The sequence below is a fragment of the Manis pentadactyla genome, chromosome 8, assembly GCF_030020395.1.
Source record: "Manis pentadactyla isolate mManPen7 chromosome 8, mManPen7.hap1, whole genome shotgun sequence".
In the NCBI taxonomy this organism is placed as follows: Eukaryota; Metazoa; Chordata; class Mammalia; order Pholidota; family Manidae; genus Manis; species Manis pentadactyla.
In genome coordinates this window covers 96,085,521-96,100,216 of record NC_080026.1, presented here as the reverse complement: position 1 = coordinate 96,100,216, position 14,696 = coordinate 96,085,521, and the positions used below count along the sequence as shown (strand labels likewise).

Below are 14,696 nucleotides of genomic sequence, written 5' to 3'. Positions count from 1 at the left end.
TTGCTCCTTTAATTCTGTTAGTGTTTGTTTCACACATGTAGGTGCTCCTGTGTTGGGTGCATAGATATTTATAATGGTTATATCCTCTTGTTGGACTGAGCACTTTATCATTATGTAATGTCCTTCTTTATCTCTTGTTACTTTCTTTGTTTTGAAGTCTATTTTGTCTGATACAAGTACTGCAATACCTGCTTTCTTCTCCCTATTGTTTGCATGAAATATCTTTTTCTGTACATTCTGTTTTAGTCTGTGTATGTTTTTGGGTTTGAGGTGAGTCTCTTGTAAGCATCATACAGATGGGCTTGATTTTTATCCATTCTATTACTCTGTGTTTTTTTATTGGTGCATTCAGTCCATTTACATTTAGGGTGACTATTGATAGATGTGTATTTATTGCCATTGCAGGCTTTGGATTCGTGGTTACCAAAGGTACAAGGGTAGCTTCTTTACTATCTAACCGTCTGACTTTTTTTTTTCTGCTTTTTAAAAATTAATTAATTTTTAAAAATACACACTTTATTTTTATTTTTATTTTTCTATTTTGGTATCATTAATTTACAACTACTTGAAGAACTTTTTGTTTCCTAGGCTCCCCCCTTCACCAAGTCCCCCCACATACCCCTTCACAGTCACTGTCCATCTGCATAGTAAGATGCTGTAAAATCACTACTTGTCTTCTCTGTGTTGCACAGCCCTCCCCGTGGCCCCCACGCACTATACATGCTAATTGTAATGCCCTCTTTCTTTTTCCCTGCCCTTATCCCTCCCTTCCTACCCATCCTCCCCACTCCCTTTCCCTTTGGTAACTGTTAGTCCATTCTTGGGTTCTGTGATTCTGCTGCTGTTTTGTTCCTTCAGTTTTCCTTTGTTCTTATACTCCACATATGAGTGAAATCATTTGGTACTTGTCTTTCTCCACCTGGCTTATTTCACTGAGCATAATACCCTCTAGCTCCATCCATGTTGTTGCGAATGGTAGGATCTATTTTTTTCTTATGGCTGAGTAATATTCCATTGTATATATGTACCACATCATCTTTATCCATTCATCTATCAATGGACATTTAGGTTGCTTCCATATCTTGGCTATTGTAAATAGTGCAGTGATAAACATAGGGGTGCATCTGTCTTTTTCAAACTGGACTGCTGCATTCTTAGGGTAAATTCCTAGAAGTGGAATTCCTGGGTTAAATGGTATTTCTATTTTGTGCATTCTGAGGAAGCTCCATACTGTTTTCCACAATGGTTGAACTAATTTAGGTTCCCACCAGCAGTGTAGGAGGGTTCTCCTTTCTCCACAACCTCGCCAACATTTGTTGTTGTTTGTCTTTTCGATAATGGCGATCCTTACTGGTGTGAGATGATATCTCATTGTTGTTTAAATTTGCATTTCTCTGATGATTAGCGATGTGGAGCATCTTTTCATGTGCCTGTTAGACATCTGGATTTCTTCTTTAGAGAACTGTCTATTCAGCTCCTCTGCCCATTTTTTAATTGGATTATTTGCTTTTCGTTTGTTGAGGTGTGTGAGCTCTTTGTATATTTTGGATGTCAATCCTTTATCGGATCTGTCATTTATGAATATATTCTCCCATGCTGTAGGATACCTTTTTGTTCTATTGATGGTGTCCTTTGCTGTACAGAAGCTTTTCAGCTTGATGTAGTCCCACTTGTTCATTTTTGCTTTTGTTTTCCTTGCCCGTGGAGATATGTTCATGAAGTAGTCGCTAATGTTTATGTCCAAGAGATTTTTGCCTATGTTTTTTTCTAAGAGTTTTATGGTTTCATGACTTACATTCAGTTCTTTGATCCATTTCGAATTTACTTTTGTGTATGGGGTTAGACAGTGATCCAGTTTCATACTCTTACATGTAGCTGTCCAGTTTTGCCAGTATCATCTGTTGAAGAGACTGTCATTTCCCCATTGTATGTCCATGGCTCCTTTATCGTATATTAATTGGCTATATATATTTGGGTTAATGTCTGGAGTTTCTATTCTGTTCCACTGGTCTGTGGCTCTGTTCTTGTGCCAGTACCAAATTGTCTTGATTACTGTGGCTTTGTAGTAGAGCTTGAAGTTGGGGAGTGTGATCCCTCCACTTTATACCTCCTTCTCAGGATTGCTTTGGCTATTTGGGGTCTTTGGCGGTTCCATATGAATTTTTGAACTATTTGTTCCAGTTCATTGAAGAATGCTGTTTGGTAATTTGATAGGGATTGCATCGAATCTGTATATTGCTTTGGGCAGTATGGCCACTTTGACAATATTAATTCTTCCTAGCCAGGAGCATGGGATGAGTTTCCATTTGATAGCGACCTCTTTAATTTCTCTTAAGAGTGTCTTGTAGTTTTCAGGGTATAGGTCTTTCACTTCCTTGGTAGGTTTATTCCTAGGTATTTTATTCTTTTTGATGCTATTGTGAATGGAATTGTTTTCCTGATTTCTCTTTCTATTAGTTCATTGTTAGTGTGTAGGAAGGCTACAGATTTCTGTGTGTTACTTTGTATCCTGCAACTTTGCTGAATTCTGATATTAGTTCTAGTAGTTTTGCAGTGGAGTCTTTAGGGTTTTTTATGTACAATATCATGTCATCAGCAAATAGTGACAGTTTGACTTCTTCTTTACCAATCTGGATTCCTTGTATTTCTTTGTTTTGTCTGATTGCCATGGCTAGGACCTCCAGTACTATGTTGAATAACAGTGGGGAGAGTCGACATCCCTGTCTTGTTCCCGATCTCAGAGGAAAAGCTTTCAGCCTCTTGCTGTTCAGTATGATGTTAGCTGTGGGTTTATCGTATATGGCCTTTATTATGTTGAGGTACTTGCCTTCTATGCCCATTTTGTTGAGCGTTTTTATCATGAATGGATGTTGAATTTTGTCGAATGCTTTTTCAGCATCTATGGAGATGATCATGTGGTTTTTGTCCTTCTTTTTGTTGATGTGGTGGATGATGTTGATGGATTTATGAATGTTGTATCATCCTTGCATCCCTGGGATGAATCCCACTTAGTCATAGTGTATGATCCTCTTGATGTATTTTTGAATTTGGTTTGCTAATATTTTGTTGAGTATTTTTGCATCTACATTCATCAGGGATATTGGTCTGTAGTTTTCCTTTTTGGTGGGGTCTTTGCCTGGTTTTGGTATTAGAATGATGCTGGCTTCATAGAACGAGTTTGGGAGTATTCCCTCCTCTTCTATTTTTTGGAAAACTTTAAGGAGAATGGGTATTATATCTTCTCTGTATGTTTGATAAAATTCCAACATAAATCCTTCTGGCCCGGTGGTTTTTTTCTTAGGTAGTTTTTTGATTACTGATTCAATTTCATTGCTGGTAATTGGTCTGTTTAGATTTTGTTTCTTTCTGGGTCAGTCTTGGAAGGTTGTATTTTTCTAGGAAGTTGTCCATTTCTCCTAGGTTTTCCAGCTTGTTAGCATATAGGTTTTCATAGTATTCTCTAATAATTCTTTGTATTTCTGTGGGTTCCATCATGATTTTTTCTTTCTCGTTTCTGATTCTGTTGATGTGTGTTGACTCTCTTTTTCTCTTAAGTCTGTCTAGAGCCTTATCTATTTTGTTTATTTTCTCGAAGAACCAGCTCTTGGTTTCATTGATTTTTGCTATTGTTTTATTCTTCTCAATTTTATTTATTTCTTCTCTGATCTTTATTATGTCCCTCTGTCTGCTGACCTTAGGCCTCATTTGTTCTTCTTTTTTCAGTTTCGATAATCGTGACATTAGACTATTCATTTGGGATTGTTCTTCCTACTTTAAATATGCCTGGATTGCTATATACTTTCCTCTTAAGACTGCTTTTGCTGCGTCCCACAGAAATTGGGCCTTTGTGTTGTTGTTGTCATTTGTTTCCATATATTGCTGGATCTCCATTTTAATTTGGTTGTTAATCCATTTGTTATTTAGGAGCATGTTGTTAAGCCTCCATGTGTCTGTGAGCCTTTTTGTTTTCTTTGTACAATTTATTTCTAGTTTTATACGTTTGTGATCTGAAAAGTTAGTTGGTAGTATTTCAGTCTTTTGGAATTTACTGAGGCTCTTTTTGTGGCCTAGTATGTGTTCTATTCTGGAGAATGTTCCATGTGTACTTGAGAAGAATGTGTATCCTGTTGCTTTTGGATGTAGAGTTCTATAGATGTCGGTTAGGTCCATCTGTTCTAGTGTGTTGTTCAGTGCCTCTGTGTCCTTACTTATTTTCTGTCTGGTGGATCTGTCCTTTGGAGTGAGTGGTGTGTTAAAGTCTCCCGAAGTGAATGCATTGCATTCTATTTCCTCCTTTAATTCTGTTAGTATTTTTTTTACATATATTGGTGCTCCTGTATTGTGTGCATATATATTTATAATGGTTATATCCTCTTGTTGGACTGAGCCCTTTATCATTATGTAATGTCCTTCCTTATCTCTTGTTACTTTCTTTATTTTGAAGTCTATTTTGTCTGATACTAGTATTGCAACACCTGCTTTTTTCTCTCTGTTGTTTGCATGAAATATCTTTTTCCATCTCTTGATTTTTAATCTGTGCATGTCTTTGGGTTTGAGGTGAGTCTCTTGTAAAGAGCATATAGATGGGTCTTGCTTTTTTATCCATTCTATTCCTCTGTGTCTTTTGATTGGTGCATTCAGTCCATTTACATTTAGGGTGACTATTGAAAGATATGTACTTATTGCCATTGCAGGCTTTAGATTCATGGTTACCAAAGGTTCAAGTTTAGCTTAGCTTGTTTACTACCTTACTGTGTAACTTAACTCGCTTATTGAGGTATTATAAACACCGTCTGATGATTATTTCTCTCCCTTCTTATTCCTCCTCCTCCATTCTTCATATGTTGGGTGTTTTGTTCTGTGCTCTTTTTTAGGAGTGCTCCCATCTAGAGCAATCCCTCTAAGATACCTTGTAGAGGTGGTTTGTGGGAGGCAAATTCCCTAAACTTTTGCTTGTCTGGGAAGTGTTTAATCCCTCCTTCATATTTAAATGATAATCTTGCTGGATACAGTATCCTTGGTTCAAGGCCCTTCTGTTTCATTGCATTAAGTATATCATGCCATTCTCTTCTGGTCTATAAGGTTTCTTTTGAGAAGTGTGATGATAGCCTGATGGGTTTTCCTTTGTAGGTGACGTTTTTTCTCTCTCTGGCTGCCTTTAATACTCTAATTGTCCTTGATTTTGCCATTTTAATTATTATGTCTCCTCTTTGGCTCCTGTCTCTCGGAAGTTCTGTGTGCCTCCGTAGTCTGAGCAACTATTTCCTCCCCCAGTTTGGGGAAGTTATCAGCTATTATTTCTTCAAAGACACTTTCTATCCCTTTTTCGCTCTCTTCTTCTTCTGGTACCCCTATAATGCGGATATTGTTCCTTTTGGATTGGTCACACAGTTCTCTAATATTGTGTCGTTGCTGGAGATCCTTTTATCTCTCTTTGTGTCAGCTTCTGTGCGTTCCTGTTCTCTGGTTTCCATTCCATCAATGGCCTCTTGCATCTTATCCATTCTGCTTATAAATCCTTCCAGAGTTTGTTTCACGTCTGTAATCTCCCTCTGGACTTCATCCCTTAGCTCTTGCATATTTCTCTGCAGCTCTGTCAGCATGTTTATGATTTTTATTTTGAATTCTCTTTCAGGGGGACTGGTTCAGTCTGTCTCTGCAGATCCTCTCTCAGGTGTTGTCTGAACTATCTTGGATTGGATTAAGATTTTTTGCCTTTTCATGGTGATAGCGGTGGCTGTAGGCAGGTTGCGGGTGTGTCAGCTGGGAGAAGAAAGTCCTTTTCTGCTTGCTGGATGCTTTGCCATTCTCTTCTGCCTGTGTCAGTTATCTGCACTCCTGTAGCAGCCACCAGGTTAGTCCCCTAAGCTGCTGTGGGTGGGGTCTTTGTCTGAGCAGCATGGAGTCCTGCGGGAGTGGCAGGCACGCCAGGTGTGCTCCTCCATGATAGCGGTGCCCCAGCTGGGCAGCTGTGTGCCAGCAGCGGCCTTTGTGTATGGCCCGGGCGGCTCTGTGTTGGGCTGCAATTCCGGTCGGCTTCTGGGAGCGTGCCTGCTCCCTCTGGCTCCGCTGCAGGTGCGCACGAGGCTCTCTCACTCGGGCCTCTACCAGGCTCCTCTGGCTCCACTGCTGCCTGTGCGCGCGAGCCTCACCTGGGCTGTTTGGTCACCGCCGCTGCGGGCTCGCACAAGCCTGTCCTGTTCCCCTCTGGCACCGTTGGCGCATGCAATCCCTTTCCCTTCTGGTGCTCCCTTTCCCTTCTGGTGCTGTCGCCCCCAACCCATGCTGCCACTCTCCCGCTACTGGGCCGGTGTGTCGGGATTCGCGCCAGTTGGAGGAACAACTGGCAGGCTGCTTAGTGCCTTGAGGGGCTTCAGAGCTGTGCTGCCTCCTGGGGTTTAGGGCACCTAAGGTTCTCCAGGATTCCCAGCTGCTGGCTATCTGTGCTGGGATGACTTTGTCCAGCCATGGGGTCCCTGTCTCTTTAAGACTTGCCGAAAGCACTCACTTTTCTTTTGTCTCAGGGGCTCTGGTAGCGGGGACCTGCCCACAGGTTTTGCTTTTCCGTTTCACTAATATCCAGCACCCCGTGCACTTTGTGTCTGCACTCCGGGTATGGATTTCTAGGGCTGGTTGTTTAGGAGTCCTGGGCTTTCTCTCCCTCCCCATTCTGACTCCTTTCTTCCTGCCGGGTTCTGGGGTGGGGGAGCGTTCAGGTCCCACCTGGCCACGGGTTGTATCTTACCCCCTTCGTGTCATGTTGAGTTCTCACAGATGTAGATGTATCCTGGCTGTTGTACTGCATCCACTGGTGTCTCTTTTAGGAATAGTTGTATTTATTGTATTTTCATAAATATATATGTTTTGGGGAGGAGATTTCTTCTGAATTACTCATGCTGCCATCTTCCCATGATCCCTAACTATCTGACTTTAACTCACTTATTACGCTATTATAAGGAAAGTCTGATGATTCTTTATTTCTCTCCCTTTTTCTTCCTCCTCCACTTTTTATGTGTTAGGTGTTTTATTCTGTACTCTTTGTGTTTCCCTTGACTGATTTTTGTGGATAACTGATTTTATTTTGCCTTTAGTTATTATTTGGTTGGTCTGCTTTCTTTGCTGTGATTTTATTTTGTCTGATGACATCTGTTTAGCCTTAGGTGTACTTCCATCTAGAGCAGTCCCTTTAAAATACACTGTAGAGGTGGATTTTGGGAGGTAAATTCCCTTAACTTTTGCTTATCTGGGAATTGTTTAATTCCTCCTTCAAATTTAAATGATAATCATGCTGGATACAGTATTCTAGGTTCAAGGCCCTTCTTTTTCATTGCATTGAATGTATCAGGCCATTCTCTTCTGGCCTATAAGATTTCTGTTGAAAAGTCTGATGATGATAGCTGATGGGTTCTCCTTTGCAAGTGATCTTTTTTTCTCTCTGGCTACTTTTAATTCTCTGTTCATGTCTTTGATCTTTGCCATTTTAATTATTATATGTCTTAGTGTTGTCCTCCTTGGATCCCTTATTTTGGAAGATCTGTGGACTTCCATGTTCTGAGAGACTATTTCCTTCCCCAGATTGGGGAAGTTTTCAGCAATTATTTCTTCAAAGACACTGTCTATTCGTTTTTCTCCCTCTGCTTCTGGTACCCCTATAATGCGAATATTGTTCCATTTGGATTGGTCACAAAGTTCTCTTAATATTCTTTCATTCCTAGAGATCCTTTTATCTCTCTCTGCTTCAGCTTTTCTGTATTCCTGTTCTCTGATTTCTATTCCATTAGCAGACGTCTTCCCCCAATCTGGTCTGCTCTTAAATCCTTCCATTGTTTGTTTCATTTCTGTTATCTCCCTCTTGTATTCTTCCCTTAGCTCTTGTCTATTTCTCTGCAGGTCCATCAGCATGGTTATGACATTTATTTTGAATTCTCTTTCAGGAAGATTAGTGATTTCAGTCTTACCAGGCCCTCTCTCTGGTTTTTGAGTGATTTTGTACTGAACCAGTTTCTTCTGCTTTTACATGGCAATAGAAGGGATTGCCTGCGAGTGGCACGTGTGTCAGCTTTGAGAACAAAGTCCCTTCCTACTTGCTGGTTGCCTTGCCGGTGTCTGGTGCATATGCCATTTAACCGCACACAGGGAGCAGTCTCTGGGTTAATCCACTGAGCTGCTGTGGGCAGGTTGGCTCTCGGGATGGCCTAGGGCATTGGTGAGGGTTGCAGGTGAGCAGCATGTGTTCTCCTGTGAGAATGGCAGCCCTGCATGCCTTCTCTACTTTGCGCAGGCTTCTTCTGCCTGTGCCAGTTAACTAAGTGCAGGAGGCAGCCTCTGGGTTGATTCCCTGAGCTGCTGTGGGCAGGCAGCCCTCGGGATGGCCTCAGGCACTGACTGGAGTTGCAGGTGAGCAGCATGTGTTTGCCATGACAGTAAAGCCCCTTTGTGCCTTCTGGGCTCTTCCCTGTCTCTCCGCTGTCTGTGCCGGGCAGCTGCACACAGTGGGCAGCCTCTGGGCCTTGCCCGGTTAGCTGCGTGCTGTGAGAAGTCTCCGTGGTTGCTGTGGGTAGGGCTGCTCCCCGGCTGCTCTGCAGCAATGGTGGGTCAGCCAGTTTGCCTGCAGTGCCAGCAGGAGGGAATGAACGGTAGGCTGCTCATTGCTGTGAGGGGCTTTGGAACTGCATTGCCACCCAGGGGGTTAGGGCACCTGAAGTTCCTTAAAGTTCCTAGTCTGCTGTGCTCAGTGTGCCAGGATGATCTTGTCCACCTGTTGTTAAATCCTTGTCCCTTTAAGACTTTTAAAGTGCCTGCTTTTCTTTTGTCCCAGGGCTGCCGGCTTTGGAGACCTGTTCACAGTCTTAGTCTCGGATTTTACTTTTCTATTTCTCTAATAAACAGTACAGCATGCAATATGTGTCTGTACTCCTGGTGCAGATTACTAGGGCTGGTTATTTAGTAGTCCTGTGCTTCCACTCCCTCCCCACTCCAATTCTTCTCCCCCCACCCATAAGCTGGGGTTGGGGGAGTGCTCAGGTCCTGCTGGGTCATGGCTTTGTATCTTATCCTTTTCATGAGATGCTGCGTTCTCGCAGATGTAGATATAGCCTGGCTGGTGTACTGTATCTTCTGGGCTCTCTTTTAGGAATAGTTGTATTTGCTGTATTTTCAAAATATTTATGGTTTGGGGAGGAGATTTCAGCCACCCTACTCACTCCGCCATCTTGAGAATCTCTATCACTACTTTTTATTTTAGCCTTTCTGATAGGTGTATAGTGATATTATTGCATTGTAGTTTTGATTTGCATTTCTGTAATGGTTAGTAATGTTGAACATCTTTTTATGTGCTATTTGCCATTTATATATTCTTTTTGTTGAAAGGTCTCTTCATGTCTTCTGCCCATTTTGTAATTGGGTTGTCTGATTTTTTACTTTGAGTTTTGAGAGATCTTTATATATTCTAGGTATTAGTCCTTTGTTGAGTATGTGGTCTGCGAATATTTTCTTCTGGTCTATAGCTTGTCTTTTCATTCCTTTCACCTGGCTTTCATAGAAGAAAAGTGTTTAATTTTGGTGAGGTCCAATTCATTGGTTTTTCCTTTATGAATCATGATTTTGCTGTCAAGTATAAGAACTCTTTGCCTAACTCTAGATTGCATTGCTTTTGACTTTTGTCAAAAGTCAGGAATGTTTGTATGGGTATGCGGGTCTGATTTTCATTTTTCTATTCTGTTCCATTAATCTCTATGTCTATCCCTCTTCCAATATCACACTGTTTTGATTATTGTAGCTATGTTATAATCTTTAATTTTGGATAGAATAATTCCTCGTACTTATTCTTTGCCAAGATTGTTTCAGCACTTCTAGAGTCTGTATCTTTCCCTATAAATTTTAAAATAAGCTTGTCTATATCTACAAAAAGCTTTGCTGGAATTTTGGTAGGAATTGCATTAAACCTATAGATCAATTTGGGAAGAATTGACATTTTTATCATGTTGTCTTCAAATCTAAGAACAAGCCTTCTTGTTTATTTACGTTTTCTTAGATTTCTTACATCAGCATTTCATAATTTTTAGCCTCGACATGATTTGACAAGTATATACTTAAGTATTCAATTTTCTTTGGAGCGGTTGTAGATGCGAATGTGTTTTTAATTTTGGTTTCTGCATTTTTATTTTTAGTATAGAGAGATGTGATTAATATTTTGTGTTGATCTTATATCCTGTGACCTTGTTGTTAACTATTTCTAGGATTTTTTTTTTGAAGATTCCTTGGGATTTTCTATGTACCCAATTATCTCATTTGCAAGGAGAAATACTTTTATTTCTCTCTTTCCAATCTGTATGCCTTTTATTTCTCTTTCTTGCCTTATTACAGTGCCTTGCATTTCCAATACTGTGTTGAATAAGGGTTGTAAAAGCAAACATCTTTTCTTTGTTCCCAACCTTACGGGGAAGGTGGTTTTCTGTGTAGATGGTTTTTCTCAAGTTGTAACCACATATTTAAAAAATTTCAGCTGAAGTGGTACTTCTTATGCAATGCCTTTCCAGATTCCTTCACACTAGTAGTTACCTTCCATTTTTTCAGTGGAATTCGGCTTATACTGATGTTATTGAGCTCTTAACTCAATTGTATTGCTCTTGATTTGTGTTCCTCTATTCCACTCCTTCCCAGACACACACCCTGTAGGCTATGAGAGCTCAGAGGCTGTTTTAATCATCTTTATATCATCGTGTTAGTATAGTGTGCCAGGCACCATTGAATTGTTTGATTGAAGGAAGGAGTGAATGAATGAATAATTAAACAGGAGAATGAGAAAGTCTCTCTCAAAGGGTTTAAGATAGTTGCAGTGAGAAGAGTATGAGCTTTGGAGCCAGACAGAATTTAAATATCAGTCCTTCCATTTAATACTACTCTGGGAAGTTGGGAAAATTACTAAATATTTCTGAACCCCAGTTCTCTTTTCTGTGAAATCAGGATAATAACAAGCTGCCTAAACAAATTAAGTGAACGAATAGATTTTTAGCACAGTAGGTATCATATAGTAGACACTCAAACTTTCATTTTTTCTCCATCGTTAAACTATTTTAAGTATTAAATGATACTAATTATAAGATCATTCTGGAAGTTTATAAAGTTATTTTAAATATCCATGTTTATCTTATAAAACTAATTTTGGTTATGTTGGTTTAAGGGAAAAAATAGGGACATTAGAAGATGGAGAAAGTTTGAGTAACTTTTGTTGAGTAATACCATGTGCTAACCATTAGCTCAATGCTTTACATGCAGTAACTCATTTAACCATTTCAACAACCTAGTGAAGCACTTATCTTCCTCTGAAGGATTATATCTTAATTTTTAAATTATAGTTTTCTTATCTTCACCCTTTTTGAATCAGGAATGGGGCTAAGACAGTTCAATGCAGATTTCAAACTTTGTGTAAAATATGATGAGTAACTTATTTATAAGCTACCACCCTCAGTATTTAGTGGGGGGGAGTATGTTCTTTAGGCAAGTCTCTTTTTCAGCAAACTTTAGTGATGATACTTTTCTACTTCATTCTCTAGGAGTACATTAGCTGCCCCAAATATATTGGGTTCTTCAGTTGTATGAGACTGATTAGAGTAATGAATTTGTCTAATGCCAATGGCACATCAGTTTTTTCAACAAAATCACCAATAAAGCTTGAATAGATTTTATTTTTCATTTTTTATTTTTTGTTATTTTGGTATCATTAATCTACAATTACATGAGCAACATTATGATTACTAGACTGCCCCCATCATCAAGTCTCCACCACATATTGAATTGATTTTTAAAAGAGGAGAAAAGCAGCTGACTGAATTTGGATTTAGAATTTTTCTTACTCAGTACCTTTCATCAGCCTAAGACCTATTTTGATTAGTTCGTTGTTTTTTTAAAAAATTGTGGCAAAATACACAATATAAAATTCACCACCTTAACCATTTTTTATTGCAATGTCATTTTTTAAATTGAAGTATAGCTGATACCTTAACCATTTTTAAGTGTATAATTCATTAGTTTTAAATACATTCACATTGTTATGCAACCAATCTCCACAACTCTTTTCATCTTACAAAACTAGAATTCTATACCCATTAAACAACTCCGCATTCCTCCTTTACTCTCTCTCCCTAGTCCCTGGCAACTTCCATTCTACTTTCTGTCTCTGAATTTGACTCTTCTGGGTACCAGGTAAAAATGGAATTATTGAATACTTGTCCTTTTGTGCATGGCTATATTACACTTAGAATAATGTCCTGAAGGTTCATCCATGTTGTAGCATGTGTCAGAATTTCCTTCCTTTTTAAGGTTTAATAATATTCCATTATATGTATATACCATATTTTGCATATCCATTCACATGAGTTGCTTCCATCTTTGGGCTATTGTGAATAATGCTGCTATGAACATGGGTGTACAATGATTTCTTTGAGACCCTGATTCCAGTTCTTTTGGATGTATACCCAGAAATGGAATTGCTGGATCATATTGCAATTCTATTTTTAATTTTTTAAGGAATTACCATACTATTTTCCTTAAAGCTGTACCATTTTATATTTCCACAAAAAGTGTACAAGGGTTCTAATTTCTCCACATTCTTATCAACAATTGTTATTTTCTGTTTTTCTAATAGTAGCCATCCTAATGGGTGTGAGATGGTATCTTGTTTTGTTTTGCATTTCCCTAATGATTTGTGATGTTGAACATACTTGCATATGTTTATTGGCCATTTGTATATCTTCTTTGGAAAAATGCCTATTCAAGTCCTTTGTGTACTTTTACATTGGTTGTAGTTAACTTGTAGCAGTTCTTTACATATTCTAGATACTAAGTCCTTAGAAGATAAATGACTTGCAGATGTTTTCTCACATTCTGTGGGTTGCCTTTTACTCTGTTGACTGTGTCCTTTGAATCACAGAAGTTATCTTTGTTTTTAAAAATGTATTTATTATTTAAAACATTTAAAAAGAATAATAATATAAGTATCCTTGTATCCACAGTCCATCAAATTAAACATTACTAAATTAGTTGAAGTCCCCTGAGTACCCCTTTATTGAGTGCCAAGTTCCTTGCCATCTCTCAAAGGTAACCACTAATGAATTTGATGTTTGTCTGACTAGTTTATACTCTTTCATCAGCCTGTTAGTGTATTAGCAGCTTATTATGGTAGGAGTAAAAATACTACAGAGGTCCTATGGAAGGCTAAGGTGGGAAGGGTTATTTCTTAGTTTTTTTGTTTTTTGTTTTTTTTTAGTTCAATGCCCAGAGTCCTGCACTCTATCAGAAATAGTTGTACATAATAGGTGCACAGAAATATTTGTTGAATGACTGCTTGGTACTCAGGTACTTCTGATTGAAGATATTCAGTACCAATTTATATCATTTTGAAATGAAATCTACATATCTGTTGGGTTAGGATTGTTATGTGCCTTACCAAAATAAATAGACAGCTATGGTAGAGTAAATGTTTTCTTAGAAGTAATGAAACTGAGCAGCAAGCTTAATTTGGAGCATTTAGCTCTAACTGCATATAGTGCGTTTAGCTGCCTTGGTTAATTGAGACATGTAGACAGTACAAACAGAATTAAAAGGTATGTCGAAGCATTACATTCCTGGTTTAAGAAAATTAATTGCAAGTTCTTAGAAAAGTAAGGTCTGACACTGGGTAAGAACCTGTTGAAACCAACAGTACAATGTTCTCAGGGTAGTGGTGAAAGATCTGACCTCATTATAGCTGAAAATGAAATCCTTCTCTAGTGAGGCCATGACTGGAGCAGCAGTGACCACTGCCGCCACCACTGCCTCCTGAACTTTGTGGCTGTGTGGAGTGGCTAGAGCAGGAAACGATTCTATGGCACTAAGTGTGTGTAGGGAAGGACTTGTTCTGACTCTGGCCAACTGGTTGCACAGGTTGTGGGTGTCACTTTAAACATACAAAGACCTGCTTGCTGGAGGAGGAGCAGCTGCCTGAGGATCAGGTGCACATCTGAAGAGATGAGCTCATCCTTCTAGCCAGACCTGCTCTAGACGCTGAGTGCAGGTTTTCCTGGTTCCAAGTCCTGCAGCTGGGAGAAGCAGGAAATGGTTGAAGCTTCAGGCACTTTGTGAGTAGCAAAAAAATAGAAGCAATTTTGGGACTCTTGAAATGTGCGGTTCTGAGTATCAGGTTGAAGGTGACACACATGCACACTCAGTCATTCTCTAAGTTGAGGATTGCAGTAAAATGTATGGTGGGTTGAGGAAAGCTTTGGTGGTTCTAACTTCATTCCAATTATTCTTTTTGAGGTGACTTAGTAATTGGTCTCCTACACTGTCTTTCTAGGCTTTGCTGCTTTGGGAAATAAGAATCTGGAGGCTCCAAGGATCTTTATGGCTTTTTTGTGCTTTGGTTGATAAGATTTGACTTGTAAAGTACAGTGCTGGCTTTCAGAGCCCTATGTATGATTCTCTTTTATTTTGTTTTGTTTTAATTTACTTAAACTGTTCTTTAAGTAAGGCTCTTTAAAATGAAATTGGTTTAAGTAAGAAAGATCAATTATTTATTATTTTTCATTAAACTTTTTATTTTGAGATAATTCCAGATTCATAGTTAGAGAGATCTGATATACTCTGTACCCTGTTTCTCTCAATGGTAATGTGTTCCAAAACTGTAGTGCAATATAACCAGGATACTGACATTGATA

General features: G+C 39.1%; 1 protein-coding gene across 33 annotated transcripts in view; it reads left to right on the top strand.

Annotated features, from left to right (window-relative positions):
- The window catches only part of USP54 (ubiquitin specific peptidase 54), a 160,241-nt gene that overhangs the window by 34,678 nt on the left and 110,867 nt on the right, over positions 1–14,696 (top strand). For 16 of the 33 annotated variants that reach the window (XM_057505998.1, XM_057505990.1, XM_057505994.1 and 13 more), the window contains exon 1: positions 12,909–14,117. The exons of 7 other annotated variants lie outside the window; for them this stretch is intronic. The gene's annotated coding sequence lies outside the window, so the exon portion shown is untranslated. Of the gene's footprint in view, positions 1–12,885; positions 14,118–14,696 lie in introns of those variants that run through there. 10 more of the 33 variants (XM_057506005.1, XM_057506000.1, XM_057506011.1 and 7 more) reach the window with 9 other exon arrangements.